This window comes from Vulpes vulpes, chromosome 3, assembly GCF_048418805.1.
Source record: "Vulpes vulpes isolate BD-2025 chromosome 3, VulVul3, whole genome shotgun sequence".
NCBI classification, from domain to species: Eukaryota; Metazoa; Chordata; class Mammalia; order Carnivora; family Canidae; genus Vulpes; species Vulpes vulpes.
The window spans coordinates 33,423,965-33,442,917 of NC_132782.1; positions in this window are offsets into that span (position 1 = coordinate 33,423,965).

Here is an 18,953-nt window from a genome sequence, read left to right on the forward strand (position 1 = left end):
TTCACCTCATTCAAAAACGCCTTCACGGAAACATCCAGAATGAGGTCTTACCAAGCAACTGGGCACTATGGCCCAGCCAAGTTGATATGTAAAATCAGCCATCACAGCTTCCAAACAACGAATACAGCTTCCTCCCATTAGTGTCATTACCAACCACGAAAGGGGGGTTCTCCTGGCCCTTGGAATTTTCTCACCGTTATTCCAGAGCCACCGCCAAGCTAACCCCATGGATATTAGGCTCCTCCCACAAATAATGGACACAGAATGTCAGAGGGTTTGGATGGGGGGTGGAGGTAAGGATTGAAGTTCCCTCCAGCACAACTGAAATCTGCCCTTGCTTCAGAGAGAACATCAGAGAAATAAAAGGAAGTGATTACAACAAACTGCACGAGCACCATGCTAAGCTCCCAAAGAACAGACCTCTGATGCCAGCCTCGTATGCTCCGTCACAGCTGTCTAGGCCTGGTCGCACCTGACCCCTGCCTGGGAACCAGACAATTCTTACCAAACAATTCCTCTTTTTAGTTCCTAGAATTGTGGTCCCCTCCCCCTTGGAAGAAGGTTGAAACATCTGCAGATAGACCTTCCTAGGAAGACTAAGCACTTGGGAGTTTCAAGTCCAGCCAGAACCTTCATCCTTGTCTCATCTGACACTTGTCATATAAGGAAACAGTAATTTTCTCATAGTCCTTCTCTAACCAGTTTTACCCTTAAACTAGGAGCTCAAGAACAAACCCCCACCACGTTGATCCCACGCTTGAATAGACAGACCATTCAGAAAAGGCCTACCTCCTTGGGGAGGCATGAGGTGGGGAAGATGTGGCCTCCTTGGAGGTAATCACCTGTGCAGTTTCCGCAATATCCAGCCATTCTCCTGGGGAAGCCGAGCATAACTTCAGTTTCTATGGACTTGAGGGTTGTGCTGATAGGCCACCAGCGCACGGTACGGAGTACGAGCCTACGGGATTTTCGGCCTAGCGCATCCTCCCCAGGAATTGGTCCCCTCCCTACCTTTATTCCCACAACTCCTCCATAATACATTTTTGCCACAGGAGCCACCATATGCCCATATGAGGGCCCAGCTCACGAGCAAGTGCTCGCTCACTCACAGGCTACTTGGGGGCCTGCGGTCTTGAAATGAAGTACAAGTTGAATAATCTCTTTCCTGTAGGTCCACACTTAGCTATAAAACTCAGGTGCTTCTGGCAAGTACGTGTCCCGCCACGTGGAGAAAGCCAGTCTGAAATGAGAGAGAATGCAGCCAACATCTAGAGAAGAGCCCTGGCCAACTGCTAGCGCCTGGCTGGAAGTACCCATAACCCACCTATACGTTGGCTCTCCCAATGTATGGATTCTTCAATGCCTTCTAGAAGTCTATGGAAGGAAAAAAAAAAGAACAACAACAAAAAACCACATGGTACTCTCCCACTAAATCACCTTTCTTACATAAGACAGTTTTGGGTTTCTCACATTCATGATCAAACGGTCCTGAACATTCTATAATGTGGAACTCTCCAAAGCCACATTGTGTCCTGGTAACAGCAGCACCCGATCCAGGAAGAATTAAGCGAGATGATTAATGTGGAAGTCCTGCATCATCTGTAAAACTTGATGCACGAAGGTGATTCTTCTGAAGTCCTCATAGTCCATTAACTGGGAACTAAAATTTCTGCTTAAAGACCAGAGAGTTGGTCACGTGTCACGATTTCCTGACTTTTTTGTACTTTTTGTAATATATTATCACCTTTTGTGATCTTAAGGTTTACCTAATACGAAGTCGTCTTTAGATTAGTGGAACTTTGGATATGAAAGCAATGGATGTCCTTTCAGCACAACAAGAGGGTTTGTGAAATGGCCTAAACGCCTCTCAATAATCTACAATACCTGGGTGCTTAGGGGTCCGGGAGGTCTGCAAGACATCCTGGTGCTAGTTTAAATGTTTCTAGACTTCTAAATACAATTTTTACGTGTGCACCATATGTTTATTTATACAAGTTAATTATAACATCTTATTTCTTTCCTCTTATTTCTTTGCTTTGGGCTAAAATTATATCCATTCAGTCTGGGTCTCTGACAGGGGGAGCCGGATGTAGATCCATGGGGTCTCCTCAAACTGCAGGAGGCACAGACCAAGTACTCCAAGGAGCCTCCCTGAAGCCCTGCTCGCTGGTCACGGGTGAGGGAAAGTGTGCCGATGGTCCGCTGCTACCGTTCTCTGCCCACCCCATGGGTGAGAGGTGCCAGCAGCATACTACTGACTCTCCTAAAAAAAAAAAAAAAAAACCTTCCAGCTCCATCTGTCCTTGGCCTCTTTGACTTTGTTTTGTCTTCCAAATGGGGTGAAGGATAAAGTTTGCAAAACTAGTGCTCCTTCTCTATGGCCATCTGGTTCCTCCAACAATAACATTGCAATTTCACGTTTATAACAGTTGAGCTAAGATACTATTGAAATGAGGTCAGAAATTTGAAAACAGGAGTTAGGAATGGTCAAAGGTCAGCCTCGGCCTCCCTGCCGTCTGTCAGGCATTTACAGGGCCTTGGAAACGCCTGCATGAAGCCATCCCAGTGACAAACACCAGCCTCTTAATCCTGTTAGAAAAGAGGAACCTGAAGCCTAGATGAGTTAAGTTCCTAAGATCACACAACTGGGGGCAATAAAATAACAACGAAAGCACCATCCCTGGGGCGCCTGGGTGACTCACTGGGTTGAGCATCAGACTCTTGATTTCAACTCAAGTCATGATCTCAGGGTCATGAGATCGAACCCCAGGTTGGGCTGCACACTCAGTGGACTCTGCTTAAGATTCTCTCCCTCCCTCTGGCCCTCTCCTCACTCATGCTCTCACTCTCTAAATTAAATTAAATAAAAAATCACAGTCCCTTGATGCCCGTCTGGCACACTCATCACCACAGGGCCTTGGCTGGCTCCTGTGGCTCTCAGAGAAGGGTAGAAAGCTTGCCCGGGTTGGGTAGGCCCGCTGGCTCTAGAGTCAGAAGCCTGGCCTCCCCTCCTGGCTCCTCACGCCCCCTGCGTGATCCCGGGCCAATCTCTTATCCTCTCCAGGCCTCGGGTTGCTATCCGGAGAATGACACGGATGATGGTAAGAGGAACACAACGGGTAACTCACAGGAAAGTGAGACCGCCACGCCTTGGGCAAATGCCAGCTGCTAGTATTATGACACGTGGAGGCGACTACAGTTGGTGCAGGATAACCTTGGTCTTGGCATCATTATGAGATTTATCATTGGTGACGGCGCTTGGTCATAGGAAATAGCCTCTAAGAGCCTTGCACAATGGGCACCGAGGGGGGCCCACCCCTGTGCCTCGCTCGGTCTCTCCAGGGTGCGAAATGTGGGCACCGCTCTCGACCTAAGAGCCATCAGGAGAGGAGGGCCGGGGATGGGTGGCGGGGATGGGACAGAGGGACAGGCTCGCATCTCCTGGCGCCATTTTGGAGGACAAGTGAGACGTCCAAGGGGAAAGGCCTTCACTAGGCCCAGGAGCCTCGGTAGGTAGCAGCCACTTCAGCCTCCCTAGAAGGGCTCACAAGGCCCAACTCACGTTTATTTGTGTGTTTTTTAAAGATTGATTTATTTGAGAGCGAGAGAACGTGAGGGGGAGAGAGAGAGAGTGTGTGTGTGCACAGGAGTGGGGGCCGGGGGCAGAGGGAGAGGGCGAAGCAGGCGCCCCGCCGAGCAGGGCCGCCGGCCCCGTCCCAGGACCCAAGATCGTGACCCGAGCCCAAAGCGGGTGCTTCACCGCCCGAGCCCCCCGGGGGGCCCTGCATCTGCTCTTCTTCACATTTATTAGGAGCCAGAGGAGTGAGTGTGGAATTAGCCGCATGTCGACAGAAGCGCGGGCCCGAGGAACCACGGCCCAGCGACACGCACCAGCAGGGGCCGTTGGCCTATGCGGCCACCACAGTGTCACGTGTGTCCTCGAGCACCCGTGGCTCACCTCGTGGGTGCCAGGGCTGGCGCGGGGCTGGGCGGCCAGTGAGGTGCGGTCAGCACCTCGGAGGAGCAGGTGTGCAGCTTCTGGACCTGGGCCCCCCACCCCCGTGCTGGTGGCTCAGGCCTGGTGCCATCGTCCCCTCTGGGAGGTGCACCTCCGTGTGCGCGGCATGTGCTGTGGGCAGGGTGCTGGTGCAGGCGGCACTGACGGGCATGAGCACCCGCACCCAGGGCGGCTGGGGACCCGGCCCCGCTGCACAGTGAGCACGGCCGACTGGGACCGAGCGTGGCCGGGGCCACCTGGCGGCCTTCGCCCGGACTGAGGCTGGGCGGGCGGGAGGCCGAGGGGGGAGGCCGGGGGGTGCAGCGCTACACGGGCCCCCTGCACAGGGAAGGCCAGAGGCCCCTCTCAGGTCCTGCCCGGCTCCCTGCGAGGCGCCGGCCCGCAGCTGGCCACTGCCGTCCCCCCCCCCCCCCCGCCCCCAGCCACCTGCATCTGGCCGGCTGCAGGCCTGCGTGGTGGCCGGTGACTCGGGTGTGCCCCGGGCCAAGGCGACCGACCCGCGGCTCTTGTGCTCAGGTGAGGACGCACCGGCCCGGGGGCATCAGTCTGGGAGTCAAGGGACCCCAGCCCGGAGCCACCTGGGCCCGGCCTCTGCAGCCCAGGGTCAGCCGTGACCTGGGGCTGTCAGCTGCAACAGCGGGACCCCGCGTGGAACAGCCACCCCGAGGCCCCCGGCCCCTCGCTGCCCTGCCACCCGAGCTGCTGCGTGGCTGCGGCGGGGGCGCCCGTCCTGCCGCCCGGACCTCGGAGTCGCCCAGTGTGCAGGGGCCGCCACCCTGAAAACACGGTGCCCAATGTGTCTGTGTGGTCGACGGGGACAGGGTGCCGAGGCCGGGCCCAGCGCAGGTCCGACGGCGGGCAGCCCCGCTGAGCACTTGAGGGCGACACGCGAGGATCAGGGACCCGGGAGCCCGAGCGCCGGGCTGTGCCACATCCGGCCTCCAGCCCCGTGGCTGTTCAGCCTGCCTGCCCGTTTCCCGTGTCGTCCCCGAGCCACCCACCTCCGGCACCGCCCGCCACCAGCCCCACGACAACAGCTGGTTTCCTGGCCGCGCCGCCGGGAGTGCTAACCAGCCTCAGGCGGCCTTTCCTGGGGCTCCGACTCCCTCGGCCGGTGCCACGTGGCAACTGTGTCATCAGGAGTCTGGGGGACACTTGTCACTGGAGAAGGCCGCAGGCGACGTGCGCGGGTGGAGGGTCTGCACCCCCGCAGACCTCGGCCTCCCGGCGCCGCTGGAGCTCAGCGATCGGGGCCACCGCCGCCCCCCAAGCGCCCGCCCTGCGGCCTCTGCCCCGAAGCCGTGGACAGCTCGTGGTCCTCACCGACAAGCTCCAGTCGCTAGTTTTGTTTCTGCCCCTTGGGGTCCCCAGACAGTCCCTGCCACGGTCCCTCACGGTGTGGCCTAGGACCCTCTCTCCATGGAGCCACAGTATTTACCCCAGAATTGGGCCCAGCCCAACCTACGCTGCTCCCCACACGTACAAGCGCGGGCGCGCACACCCCGCGTGCACCTCACCACTCGTCTGAGCCCAGCAGCCCCCCGGGAATACCACACGGAGCGGGGAGCGTGCGGACGGCTCGGTGGCTCCAGGGGTCCGCAGCCTCGGAGCACAGGTCGCTGTGCGCCCCTGCGATGAAGCTGCCTGGCTCCGTGGGCCCCAGCCCTACGCCGCGTATCGCCGGTGGCCTCAGGAAAGCCATCGGGCAGCTCCCAAGGCCGCGGTCCCGGCGGCTCCCCCAGGGGAGGCAGCGGGGTTCAGACCCCTGACGCAGCTCGCGCCTGCGGACCCACGACGACGGGCTGACCGCATGGCCGCGGCACCTTGGTAACACTGAGAAACGGGATGAAAGCAGCGCTGAGCTCCTCCCGGCGGGTCAGGGTTTCACCCTGAGCCGAGGACGGAGTAAGTGAGCGGAGGTGTGGGACCCAGGAAATTTAACAAAAATCCCCTACCCCTGGACAAGCAGAGCAGGACTGATTCCATTTTGTGCTACACCCGCCACCTCCCCTATGACTCCCACATGACCTGCTAATGGCTTAAGGCGCTGCCCCACCCTAGTCAAGCCGCTGGGCACACCCTAATCGGAAATGGGCTCATAACAATGTAACCCTGCTTTGTGCCCGACGAAACTGCGCGTGGATCCTGACCACAGTAACAGGCCAGCTCAAGCGGATCCTATAGGGTAAGGTGGAATTCAATCGGCCACCTGCGTGTGGACCGACATGACTGTGCAACTGTCTGCGTATCCCATGGGCCACTGGCCCCTCTAAAGCTGCTGCGCCTCTTAGTCTCGGGGTCCAAGTCCCTGCTCCGCTGTGTCGGGTGCACTTGGACCCAGGCTCGAGCTTGTAAATAAACTCTCGTGTGTTTGCATCGGTGTCGGCTCCTCGGTGGTTTCTCGGATTCGCGATCTTGGGCACAACAGAGGCGACCGCTGTCCCGCTGTGCCCTGCATCCCGCCCACCCCGAGGTGCAGCCGCACAGGCCTGTGGGGTGAGCGCACCCAGCGTTCCTACAGCCACATGCAGCCCTGGGGGCCCTGGTCGGGGCAACACGACGTCAGAAATGCCGGTTTTCTCGGTTGCGCCTTTCAAAAGAGCGGGTGGCGGCTCCTGGCCCTTTCCTTCCTGCCCGCGGCCGTCGGTGGCGAGAACACGGCCCCGTCCAGCTGCGGGCTTCCTGTCCCTGGGCATGCGGCGTGGGGGCCAGTGTCTACTCCGCGGAAGCCATCGCCCTCGGGGTTCCCTCTGTCCCAGGAGCTCGAGCGGCCGCTCCCATGGACAGGTTCTCCGGACGCTGGGTCCCTAAGGGTGACGCAGCCAGGAAGAGCCAGGGCTGGGCCCAGTTCTGTGACCGCAGGCCTCTCCTCGGCATCCTCAAGACGTCTCGGACCCAGACACTTTGCAACCAAGTAGAGTTAATGTGTCACCAAATGTGACTTTTTACTGCATGTCCTTTCGTAGTTTCCTGGTTATAACTTTGCTTCTGTTAAGGTCTGGGCGTCCGACGAGCGCCGACACCGACGGCAGCAGCAGGGCCCTCCAGCCCGGGCGCTTAGGGGCACAGCATGTCCGGAGGCAGCGACTCCTCCCTCTGTAGCAGGTTTAGCAGTAAATGGTTAGTCTCAAAACTTTAAAGCAGAAAAACTCATAACCAACAAGGATAATAGAGATTTTACAAATAAGTAGAGAAATGGAAGGTCTGCATAAGAGCCGATTCCTCCCGACTCAGTGAACATAACCCCTCCCCCTCAATCCGTTTCCAACGATCCCGCTAAGACCCGGAGTGGGCAAAAGTGAAATGACCTTATTGTTGCCAGAAAAAACACTGGGAGGCAGAAATTTAATTTTAAAGCGCCATTCCTCAGCCTCACCAGAAAGAATAAATCACCATTTGACAACTGCACACTAACTCCGTCCAAAGAAAGGATGCCATTAACCCTATTTTGGGATGTGCTTTAACAAACTCAAGCAGCGTTCACCAGGGACCAGCCCCGTTCCGTGTGATCTTCACATACCTACGCCCTTATTCTCGCAACTCTATGGGCCCGACTGCGGGTACGATCGTTTCTCCCACTTTGCAGACAAGGGAGCCAAAGGCCCAGATGGACCTCACATGCTCGTTACAGACCGACTGCGTCTTAGTCGCTGTGGAAAATGCCATTGTACAGGGATCTTGTTGCTGCTGACGAAGTGACTAGTCACAACTTCACTCAGCACGTCCCTTCCCCCCAAATTAAACTCCGTTGCAACTGACCTGCTCCCTCAGTGGCCAGAAACAAACTGAGTCTGTGCCTACAAGGCTGTGCTCAGCCACATCAACACCTCTCCTGTCCAAGGACCTCTCCTGTCCAAGACGTTGCATCTTCATGTTTTATAGAGCACGCAACCCAGTGTCGAAAATTTTCATGTTTTCCCATTTACTTATTGCCATTCCACCCTTTTTTTTTTAAATTAGGACATCTGGTTTACTGCTGTCTAAATGCCCGTAAAACCTAGAATAATATTATTTATCTTGGCTTTAGAAAAAAAATGAGTTATTTAAATACTTGCCTTTCAAAATCCATACTTAAAGAGAATCAACACTTAACAAAGACTCCACAAAAGGTACGATGGATCTTGACCATTTGAGGTATGAGCCAGCTCTTCCAATGGAATTTATTTGCATTTCCCTGTTTTCTTTGAGTCCAAAGATGTTTCTTATGACTCTTCCATGTCAAGACAATGCTTGTATAGTCACATTGTTTTAAAGTATCCAATCCTACCACTGAAATGTTGAAATAGTTGGTTTTGGTGCTTGTCAATTCAAACAGTCCAAACTGTTTTCTTAAATAATACTGATCTCTGCCTACGTTACATATGACAATGACTCAGGCTTTTCTCCATTCTCACCTTCTTCCATTTGGGACAGCAAAGTGCTCGACCAAAAAACTAACAAACTGGCTAAGTGTCCTGACAATATCCCCTTGCGGCCAGAAGTGGCCATGTGTTCTGGCCCATGAGATGTAAATGGATATCACTGGTTGGGACTCAGAGAAAACCTGGTGTGTGTGTGGGGGGAGGGGGACCTGGGTGACTCAGCAGGTGAAGCGGTTGAGCATCTGCCTTCGGCTCAGGTCATGACCCCGGGGTCCTGGGACCCAGCTCTGCTTTGGGCCCCCTGCTCAGCGGGGCGTCTGCTTCTCCCTCTCCCTCTGCCCCTCCCCCTGCTCGTGCTCACTCTTTCTCTCAAATAAATAAATAAATAAAATCTTAAAAAGCCAAAAAAAAAAAAGGGGGGGGGGGCAACCGTACAGACTCAGCTAACAACTATTTTCCTTTGCCCTTACTCTTCTTCCTTCCTTCTTAGAGAGCAGATGGGAGGCCAAAAGTGGGACAGGATCCGGGGCCCGGGGGCCACATGCATCCACTAAGGACGCTGAATGAAACCACGGGAGGGACCTGGGTTATCCGGGAGCACTCAGCTACCCCGCCAGCCTCGTGATGCCTGGCTCTAGACATCACATAATGTGAAGAAATCAAGACCTTCATTTGGCTAAGCTTCTGTGTTTCCAGTTTCTGTGACTCACAGCCAAGTACGATTTCTAACTTCTGAGTGATTAAACAGGAGCAGAGGATATAAAGGTTTTCAACATCTTGAAGCTTAAAAATTGGGAGAGGTCGACAAAGCATGGTTAAACATTCTGTTATGCAGCCATTAGGTATTTTCAAACAATATTTGAAATCAAGTCATCTGTTGGTGAATCAGCTCAATCATTTGGGAATATGATTCAGTCATTAAGAAAGACAAAACACTAATCATCCACCCTCCGTTTATTCTAGTAAAATTGATTTGGACATACGAAAAAAACCACAGTATAATTTTTGTCCTTTGGAAATGGACAGGGAATACTGAAGGTTTGGGGGTTTTTAACATGAAGAATTCTTGTGCTCAGGAATATGCACACATGTAGTAGGAACCTCTAAGTTGTAGAGTCTTTATGAAAATTATTAATAATTACATATACATACATGACAACGGTGATACTAGCTTCCACTTAGACTGTGTCGACTGTGGGCCAAGCTCTGTAGGAGATCTTGGGACTTGGAGGCAAGCCTTTTGACTAACCCTAAAATCTGAGGTGTTCTTTCTCTAAATCACCAGTCAAAACATCAGAATCCTGCACCTGAAGAGGAGAGATATTCAGTGGATTCAATGATGTATTCCTGAGTTTATTCCATTCTTTTTTTTTTTTTTTTGGTTTATTCCATTCTTGTCCCAAATCTCTGAGAAAGTCTCCAGTCCCAAAGCCAACACAAAGTGAAGAGATGTGGAAAGGTGTTGTATGTGATCAAAACTTCTCTCCATGATCGCTCCTAACCACAACTGTGTTAGTTTTCCACTGCTGTACAATGAATTATCACACGCTTAGTAGTGATGTAAGCAATTCCAGTGGTCACCCCACACTTCCGTAGGTCAGCAGTTCAGCAGGGAGCATGGGTTATCTGCTCGGGGTCTCGCAAGGTTAAAATGAGAGTGTTAGTCAAGCCACAGTCTCACCTGGAGCCTGGGGGACCCTTGTCCAAGCCCATCCAGGTTGTTGGCACAGCTCAGGTCTTGGTGGTATAGGACTATGGCCCCGTTTTCTCACCAGCTTGCAGCCAGATGTATTTAGACTTTAGCCATGTGCCCTCCTTCTCTCACCACCTGATGGTTACCTTGCCTTCAAGACCAGCAGGAGAACATTTCACGGGTGCTGTCTCTCCTTTTAAAGAGCTCATTTGATGAAGTCAGACCCACCCAGGAGAGTCTCCCTTGTGATCAACTCAGGGTGGTGGGACCTGTCACATTCCCCGCACCCCCATACTCCAGAGGAGGGGATTTTAGGAGGTCTGTGCACCAGGGGAATCTTGGGGCCATTTCAGAATCCTTCCCACCACAACAACCAAGAGCATTTTCTTGCTTGAAGAAGTAGTTATAATGGTCATTTTTATTTTATTTTTATTTTTTTATAATGGTCATTTTTAAGTCACAGCTGCAAAAAGGGAGGCAATGCCCGTCTACATTCTCCACCCACTCTGGGAATATCGTTGTCAACACTGCGCTGTCACCACCACGTTGAAATCAGGTAGTCAACATTTTAGGACAACTGTTCCCACAAACTAGGATTTTTAAAAAGATTAACTGTTTCTATCTCTTTTGTATACATGCAATAAGCAATACGCTTTGACCCCTACCAGGGGGCTGGAGCCCAGGGGTTTACCAGGCAGGCCAATCATGCTGCATGGTTCTGGAGCCAGCTGCAATAATGACAGATTATTAAGCTGGTCCTTTAGTGTGGCCTTGGCCTTTACTGATGGAAACTTAGCAGTTTTGTCTAGCCTTCCCGATTATCCACCGAGGTACTTAATAAACTTTATTAAGTCTATTTCAATTAAAACTAGCCAGAGTGAATTGTTATTTGCAAACAACATTGACCAAGATAATAGTTATTGGCAGATGTGGTGATGGACAACAGATTTTTCAAGAAATGAGAATGTGTGGCTAGTGAGAAGGCCAAAGGATCCAGAGAAGCCAAATGGCAGCAGTGGAGAGGGAGTTACTTAAATTATCACTTGGTCAGGGATGGATGAGGAGCCTATCAATGGCAGGACTTTGACAGGGACCAAGTGATTGCAGTTGTCCAAGAGTAGGAAGACATATGGAGGGAAAGACTGAAGACCAGTTTGGATGCTTCTAATTGTAATGGGAGCAAAAGATAGTGTGATGGTTAATCAGCTTGGCTAGGCCATGGTACCCAGATATTTGGTCAATGTGTATGTATATCCCTTCTATGTATACACATTCGATAGAGAGATAGAGAGAGAAAGATTGTTTCTCTGGAGAACTCTAATACAGACAGGTGTAAAGTCTGACCATGACCTGTATCAAGTTATGGTAACAGACTATATATGCCCTTAAAAAAAAAGCCTTATGTGGCCACAGACTGTTATAACAGAAAATACAATACCCAGGAGCATCCGATGGATTGTTGAGTTACACTAACTGATTTCACAGTCTTATCACTTCTCTCATGCAAATGAAAGTATCTAGGGGAGAGTAGTACCACTCCTTAGACCCCCAATAACTAGAAAGGGACATATGGGAGGAGTCTGGTGATTCACCACACCCCAAACTTCCCAACTTCACTGTGCCATTTCTGATCTGTCTAATGAGGCTATTCCTGTCTTTCTTGAATTCCACATATCGCCTGGACAGAGGCAATTATTTTAAGGAAAATCTACTTCTCCTCACTCTCCTCCCCTGAGAATCCTTATGGCCTCCAGGCTCATAATTAGAAATTTCCAGAGGCCTATTACAAACCAGAAAAGAGAAAGCTTACACACATGAATATTACACACATACCAGCAAGCAAAATCCTGCAAATTTATATCATCCCAAACCAGGGAAATACATGTGGGAATGGATTTTGAACATGCTTAAAGTAGACAGATTTTCCAATGATGGCTGAACAAGATCTTCCATCCCGTATGCTCTCCTTTGATTTTCCTTTCATAGAGTTGAATTTTCTCATTCCTTCACCTTGAATTTGAGTGGGCCTGTAGCAAAAGTGAAGTTATATAAAGTTATACAACTTCAAGGCTGGATCATAACAAGCAATAGTTTCCACCTGGCTCTCTTTCTGGGATGCTTACCCTTAGAATCTAGACACCATACTGTGTGCAGGTACAAGGAATCACAGGAAGAGGCCACGTGTAGAGTTCCTAACCCACGGTCTCAGCTGAGTTCCCAAGCAGAGGCTCAGCATCAATCACTAGACAGGTGGGTAAGCAGGCCTTCACTCAGATCCCCACCATACCCCAGCTTTTGAATCTTTCCAGTTGATACCTCAGACCATCATGGAACAAACAGGATCTGACCCACCATACCAATTCCTAATATTCAGAATCCAGGAGCTTAACAACAATAGCAAACTTTATGGCACTGAGCTTGGAGTAGCTTGTTACATGGCCCTAGTAACTGAAACCATACCTAGCCCAATGACCATAAATTCAGATTGGTCTGAATTACTGATGTTATTATACTTATTACAGATTCCTAGAGTCAATATGTAAGTCAAGTAGTTAGAGTTTAAAGTTTTGCTCAACTGGTTCACTGAAATCTGGATTCTGTAGTGCTTCCCTAAATGAAGATGTAAAAGAAGTGCTCTGACATTATAAAGAGGAAGAAATACAAAGATTTGGGATGAATAAGAATGTATGGGAGTATTTATAATTTGTAAACCACACACACACGCACACACGCACACACACTGTGGCCCTCAAAAAAGCCCAGAAGAAACTCCTTTCACCACACCATTGAAAAATGCATTGGTGAGTGGAGAGCCGAATCTTTGAAAAGTGTTATTCTCTGTGGACAAGGGACACTGTCATGGACGTGGGTTCTCTGATTAGCAGATCTTTGGTTGATCTAGTAGCAGTTCTTAACTTCAAAAGGCAAGGTGAACATGGTAACAGACACTTGGGCCAGCACAATAACCGTATGTTTCATGAGAAAGTGATCTTTGACAGTGCTAATTGGTCAAGGGATCCCCCGTACAAAAACATAAGAGCAACTCACTAAGATCCATCTTGATATAAAAGACAAAAGTTAACAATGACAGAACAATAAAAGCTTCAGTATTTTGAAGCACAAAGCCATAAAATGAGCTGCCGTGGTAGAGTCCAAACCCAACAACCAATATCCATATCTGAGTCACTTCATAGACCTGGAAGCCCATAAGTGAAGGAGGAAGCCCAGAATACCCTTGAGAAGATTTATATAACATTTAAATGATGATATATAAATGTTCCTCTGGCCTTCTCCAAAGGGATCTGCAGCCATTTTGCAAGGATGAGAGAGAAGACAACAACAAAACAAAACAAAAAAAAACACTTCTGGGGACTACTGAACATTGGCGCTGAGCTACAGTTAATTTATGAAAATCCAAGCTTTTATGATGGCCACTGGTCAGAATGTAAGCTAATGGGGCCAGTTGATAAGTGAGTTTTGATAACTTAATCACTCTTAAGATGGATCTGGGACTTTCACAAAAACATCTTGTTAATATTTTCCTAGTTCTCAAAGTAGAGTTTGAATAGAAATAGTGAGCAATTGGCAAAATCCTGATATTGACCTTACATTATAATAAAAGCTTAAATTATGGTAGAGATGAGCAAATATAATTAAGTCCCGAAAGGTACCTACACTCCCAAAATATTGAATACCACAAAAGCAGTGTGACACACCCGAGGTAATCATGGAGACTAACCATCACCACTTGACTCTTACCATATGCTTATCTAATTTACCTATCTGGCCTTTGCAAGAGAAAGATGCATCTTGTACAATGACAAAGAATTATTTTGCATCTTGTTGGGCTGTCACATCATAAGGATGCTACCATTTGGTAAAAAAAAATCAATCCAGCCCCCGAGTGGTAGCCAGAATGTAGCTATTGATCTGGCCAATGCTTTTTACTCTGTCCCAATAAATAGAAACCACTAGGTATAGTTTGTTTTCACCTGGCAGGGACAGATGCACACCCTCACTGGCTTCACTAAGAGCACCATGAACTCACAGGCTGTGCCATAACTTAGTCCACATAGTGGTCTATAGGCTGACAACTTTATGTTAATGCAGTCTGGTGTCCAGGAACAGTACGTGTTCATAATATACACATACATGTCAAAAAATAGAAGACATGAAAAATACAGAGACCTATTACTTCAGTGAAATTTCTACAGATCGATGACCTCAGAACTTCTCCAAATGTTGCCACCAACACCCCCGTCTCTAAGAAAGGGAAGCCATGCTTGCTCAATTCTTTTGTATTTTGTAGAAAATACACACCACAAATGGTTACACTTCTCCAAATAATTAACGAGTCATCTGAAAGTCTCCAAGCTTTGAGTGTGCTACAGAGCAATAGAACATTCTCTAGGAGATCTATACTTTCATACGCATCCTTAAATTTCAAAGTACAGTATCTTTTTCAGTAACTACAGCATTTTCCTTTGGAGAAGCCCTTGACTTTGTCAGTGGACCCTGGTAGAGGCTGAATGTTTGAAAGCAGTACATCATGTGACTACCGAAATCAAGCTGCTCACCATGAACTACGCGTTATCTCACCTATTGAGCTATAGTTGGCTATTTCTTGCAGCATTCCATCATCCCTGAGAAGCTACTGATACTTGAACAGGCTCAAGTAGGTCCTGAAAACATGAGTTGCAGGAGCAGATGAGTCACATTCTCTGTGCATCTACTCCTGCCAAGCTGCTATTGTTCTCTCAAACCACACCTCTGCTTCATTAAGAAAGCTCTGGGACTTGGTGACTGAGAAGAAAAATACCCCAGTTTACAAGCAACTCCATAGGACGTGACAAAACTAAGCAGCACCCTATCACCAGCCTCTGTCACAGGCGTACTCTCCTGGCCCACATGGTGTGGCAGTCTATCTTTGTCCCTTTGAACGTGGCTCGATCACCTCTCCCACAAACGTCATGCCAGTCTCACTCGGGGGTGACCTGACGGTCAGTGTAGTAAAATCAATATCCTCAATGGGAAGAACTTCAAACAGTACACGTTATGATCCACTTATCTGGAAGAGGAGATAAGCTATGGGTCTACATTAATTTATGGACAATAGTTCATAATTTCACTGGATAGTCATGGATTTGGGAAGAATAAGATTGAAGAATTAGTGATAAAAAAGATTAGAACAAAGACTAATCTAGACTCTTAGACTATTCTACAGTTGAGAAAGTTTGTGTCCCACATGAGTACACAAAAAGACTGACACCTCATAAAGAACGTTTTCGATAGATGGCTGGACAAGATGATCTATCATGTGGATTTGTGAACCACTTTTGATAGGCAAAAGTTATTGAATTATAAATATAAATAAACAGCTCGTGGGGGACAAAAGTGGTCATTGTTTCAGGGTTTTTGCATGGGCTTAACAACTGAGACTTCCCCTCGCCCAGATGTCTGGGTATTACTTCTGCTGAGTGCCCAGTCTGAAAGCAACACTGAACAAACACGAGCCCTGCCATATGGCCCCATACCCCAAAAGGAGTAACCAGCCACCTGATGGCAGGTTAATTACATGGGGCCTCTTCCAACATGGTCAGTGTTGGAATCTGTCCTTTCTGAAATTGATACATTCTAGATATAGATTCGTCTATCTTGCCTACCGAGCTTCTGCCAGAAACACCATCTGTGGACTTACCAAATGCTCACTTGCTGTCACTATAATTCGCATAACATTGCTTCTGACTAGGGCTCTTATTTTATAGCAAAATTATTAGGACATTAGATTGATGCATTCACAAAGCATTAAGATTGCCAACCAGAAGCAATTGGATCTATAAAGCAGTGAAGTGACTTATTAAAGATTTGGTTTGGGTGCCTGTTGGGAGGTTCCTTACAAAGCTGAGATGACATCTTATAGAATGTCAAAATAGTAACCAATACATAGTGTTTTTTTCAGCCATGGCCAGAACATATGAGCTTGGGAACCAGAAGTGAAAATGGGAGTGGTAATTCTCACTCTTCCCTTCACATCCCACTAACACAAATTTTGTTTCACATTCTTGCCACTTTTCACCTACACCGGTTGAAGGATCTTAGTACTCAAGAAAGGAATACTTTCACCAACCGCTGAGACACAACAGTATCTCAAACCACTTGACAAAGCAGACAAGAGGATTACTATGTTGGCTGCAGCATTAAGCATGTTTAAAAAGGAGTAATTACTGCTACACAATGTAAACATAAAATAATATTTAACATGTGGATTCCCATAAGGTGCTCCTTGTCATTTCCATGTGCATTAGTAAATATTAATAGAAAACTAGAGCACCCTCATAGAAGCAGGAGGGGCTCAAACCCTAAGGGATAAGATTCCTAAGTAAAGAACCCAGAATTAACTGAGCTAATACTGAGCTGAAGATAAAAGTAATATGGAATGGTTAGTCGTTGATGAAGAAAGTTACACACGTCAACTAAGGACAATTTGCAGAAAACATAAGAGATTTTCTGTTCTATTCTTGCTTTATTTAGTATACTTTGATAGTATTTACTTCATCATTTAGTCCACATATTAAAAATATCAAGGTAGAATTAAGGAAACATAACCATCATTACATATAGTAGGCCTAGAAAAGGGTAAAGAAAGAATCTTAGGGTCTCCTCCTCTGGGAACAGGGCAAAGATTTTGTTTATATGAGAAATTGTCATCTTACTGGGTGGGAACGTAGTTTTGGTGGCAACTGTTGTTTTAAGTCTGGAAAACGAATATCTGTCCAGAGAAAGGGTGACATCTTTCTCGACTGCTCAAAATATTTTCAATACTCGTCTTGCCTTTGATTGTCTCCTCTTTTGTAAATCTTATTTTCCCAGGTGGGATCCCCACAACTACATCTTTACAGGTTCTTTTACAGACAGTGCAGCCATGTTATCTGGTTCTTGCCATTTGAGCAAATAGGATCTGTGTGGGGAGTTCATTTTTTGATGGTGTGAATGGTACCATAGGTAGAGGTAGTCTCTGATCCACGAAATGTGATTTCAGGGTCAGTGGCGGTGGGAGGGACAGCTTCCTCCTTGGAACAGATCTGTGGTACGGTTCTGGAGTCCACGGCAGTGACAAACGGCAGCTCCCCCACCTGTCCTACTCTGTGGTATAACTCAAGGTCTTGTTGCCAGAAGCTTCATCTATTTTTCCAGCTCTTCCAATGACCCTGCGTAGGGGAGCCTAGAGTTTATCATTTAAACTCCAACGCATTCGGGAGAGAAAGGGGATCCTGTTCACAATGTCAAGGATAAACTACAATTACACCGAACAGATGGGACACACAGTAACTCTAATGCCATGATTTACTTCGTACATTTTGTTGATTGAATTAGTCAGAAGAGACTTGTTTTTAACTAAGAACCCCAACCCAAATACCACTGGATTCTTAAGCTCATAAAATGCCTTGACGGTAGAAGTGTCCTATATTGTGCCTATGTAATACGGAGGAGAGTACTCTGCTCCACAACTCATAAAGCAAGTTCAAATTAATTCAAATTCATAGTATCTATTATATCAATATTAGTTGACTTAATGTAACCATATGCTGGTTGCCTAAAGAACCATGACTTACACTGATGTTATATGTCCTTAATGAGGCCTACGGAATGGAAATAAAGATTCTTGTAATGTTTCGATAAATAGGGACTCACTGCCATGTAGGTGAGTTAAGGTTGTTCAATACGACGCTACCAGGACAGGATACGGACTTGAAGAAATCCTTAATGTCCTTGTTAAGACGGTCATTATCCAGTTTCTATGTGAGCTGCCATTTTAGGCCTGGACACGGAGCTCTGGGCGTGCTGTTCTACGCTGTGACCCAAAGGGTATGCACTGCGACGGGACTAAGATCAGAAACCCAGGGAGAAACCAGTGTCAGTCTCACTCATCATTCCAGTGTCTTCATTCAAAAACTGTTACTGAACAGTCACTGGCATTTACTTAGCACCCGGCCCCGCCTGTGGGCACAGGCTGGCAGTTGGAAGCTCAGGTGTGGGACACACGTGCCCCTCGAGGCGTGAGGCTCAGAGTCCCGGCGGGAAATGCAGCACCGGAGCACAGCCCAAATAAGTACATGGGCGCGAACTGAATTTGGGGCTGTGGAGACGATGCACAGCCCCAGGGAGGGTGGGGAGCCGGGGAAGCAGCATTTGGGTGGGCACCCCAAGACGAGGAGCCGGTACTGCGGGTGGGCGTCGGTGCAGCCCGGGCAGCGGGAGAGGTGGGCAGCGGTCCGACGGCTCAGGGAATGGTACCGTACCTGGGCGGGTGGGCAGCAGTCACCCCCACGAGGCCCGGGCAGATGGCCAGGGAGGAGGCCGGGCCACTGGGTAGGTGGGTGAGGGCCGTAGCAGACGCCAGGAGCGCAGATGGGGCCGGGGCCTGGGCCCGGGAGCACAGCCGGTGCAGGGACGCTCCCTGAAATTGCCAAGGGCGAAGACAGACAGATGGGGACGCTCACACCAAAGTCCTGGTGGCAAAACCTAAAGTGAGGAGTCCAGACACAAGCATCAACCCCAAAAAGATGACATTTCGATCAAGATACCAGACTGAAGTGGATCATCTACGTATCCTCTTTCCCAAATCCCTTAGCTTACGGAGGAAAAAAATTATCTTTCACTTAAAAAGGATAATTGTGCTGAAAACCCAAGCAAAATAATTATACTGTCACCTAACCAGAAATTCAAGGAAGAAACGAGGCGATGGGAAGCAGAAGGGGAATAAGAGCCAGTAAAACCCAAACGAAATACACAAAGTCCCCCAGCGCGACGCGCACACGGGAGAGAAGCACGTATGTGGATTTGTAGTTTATAAAAACTGTTGATAATCCAAATCACCCCT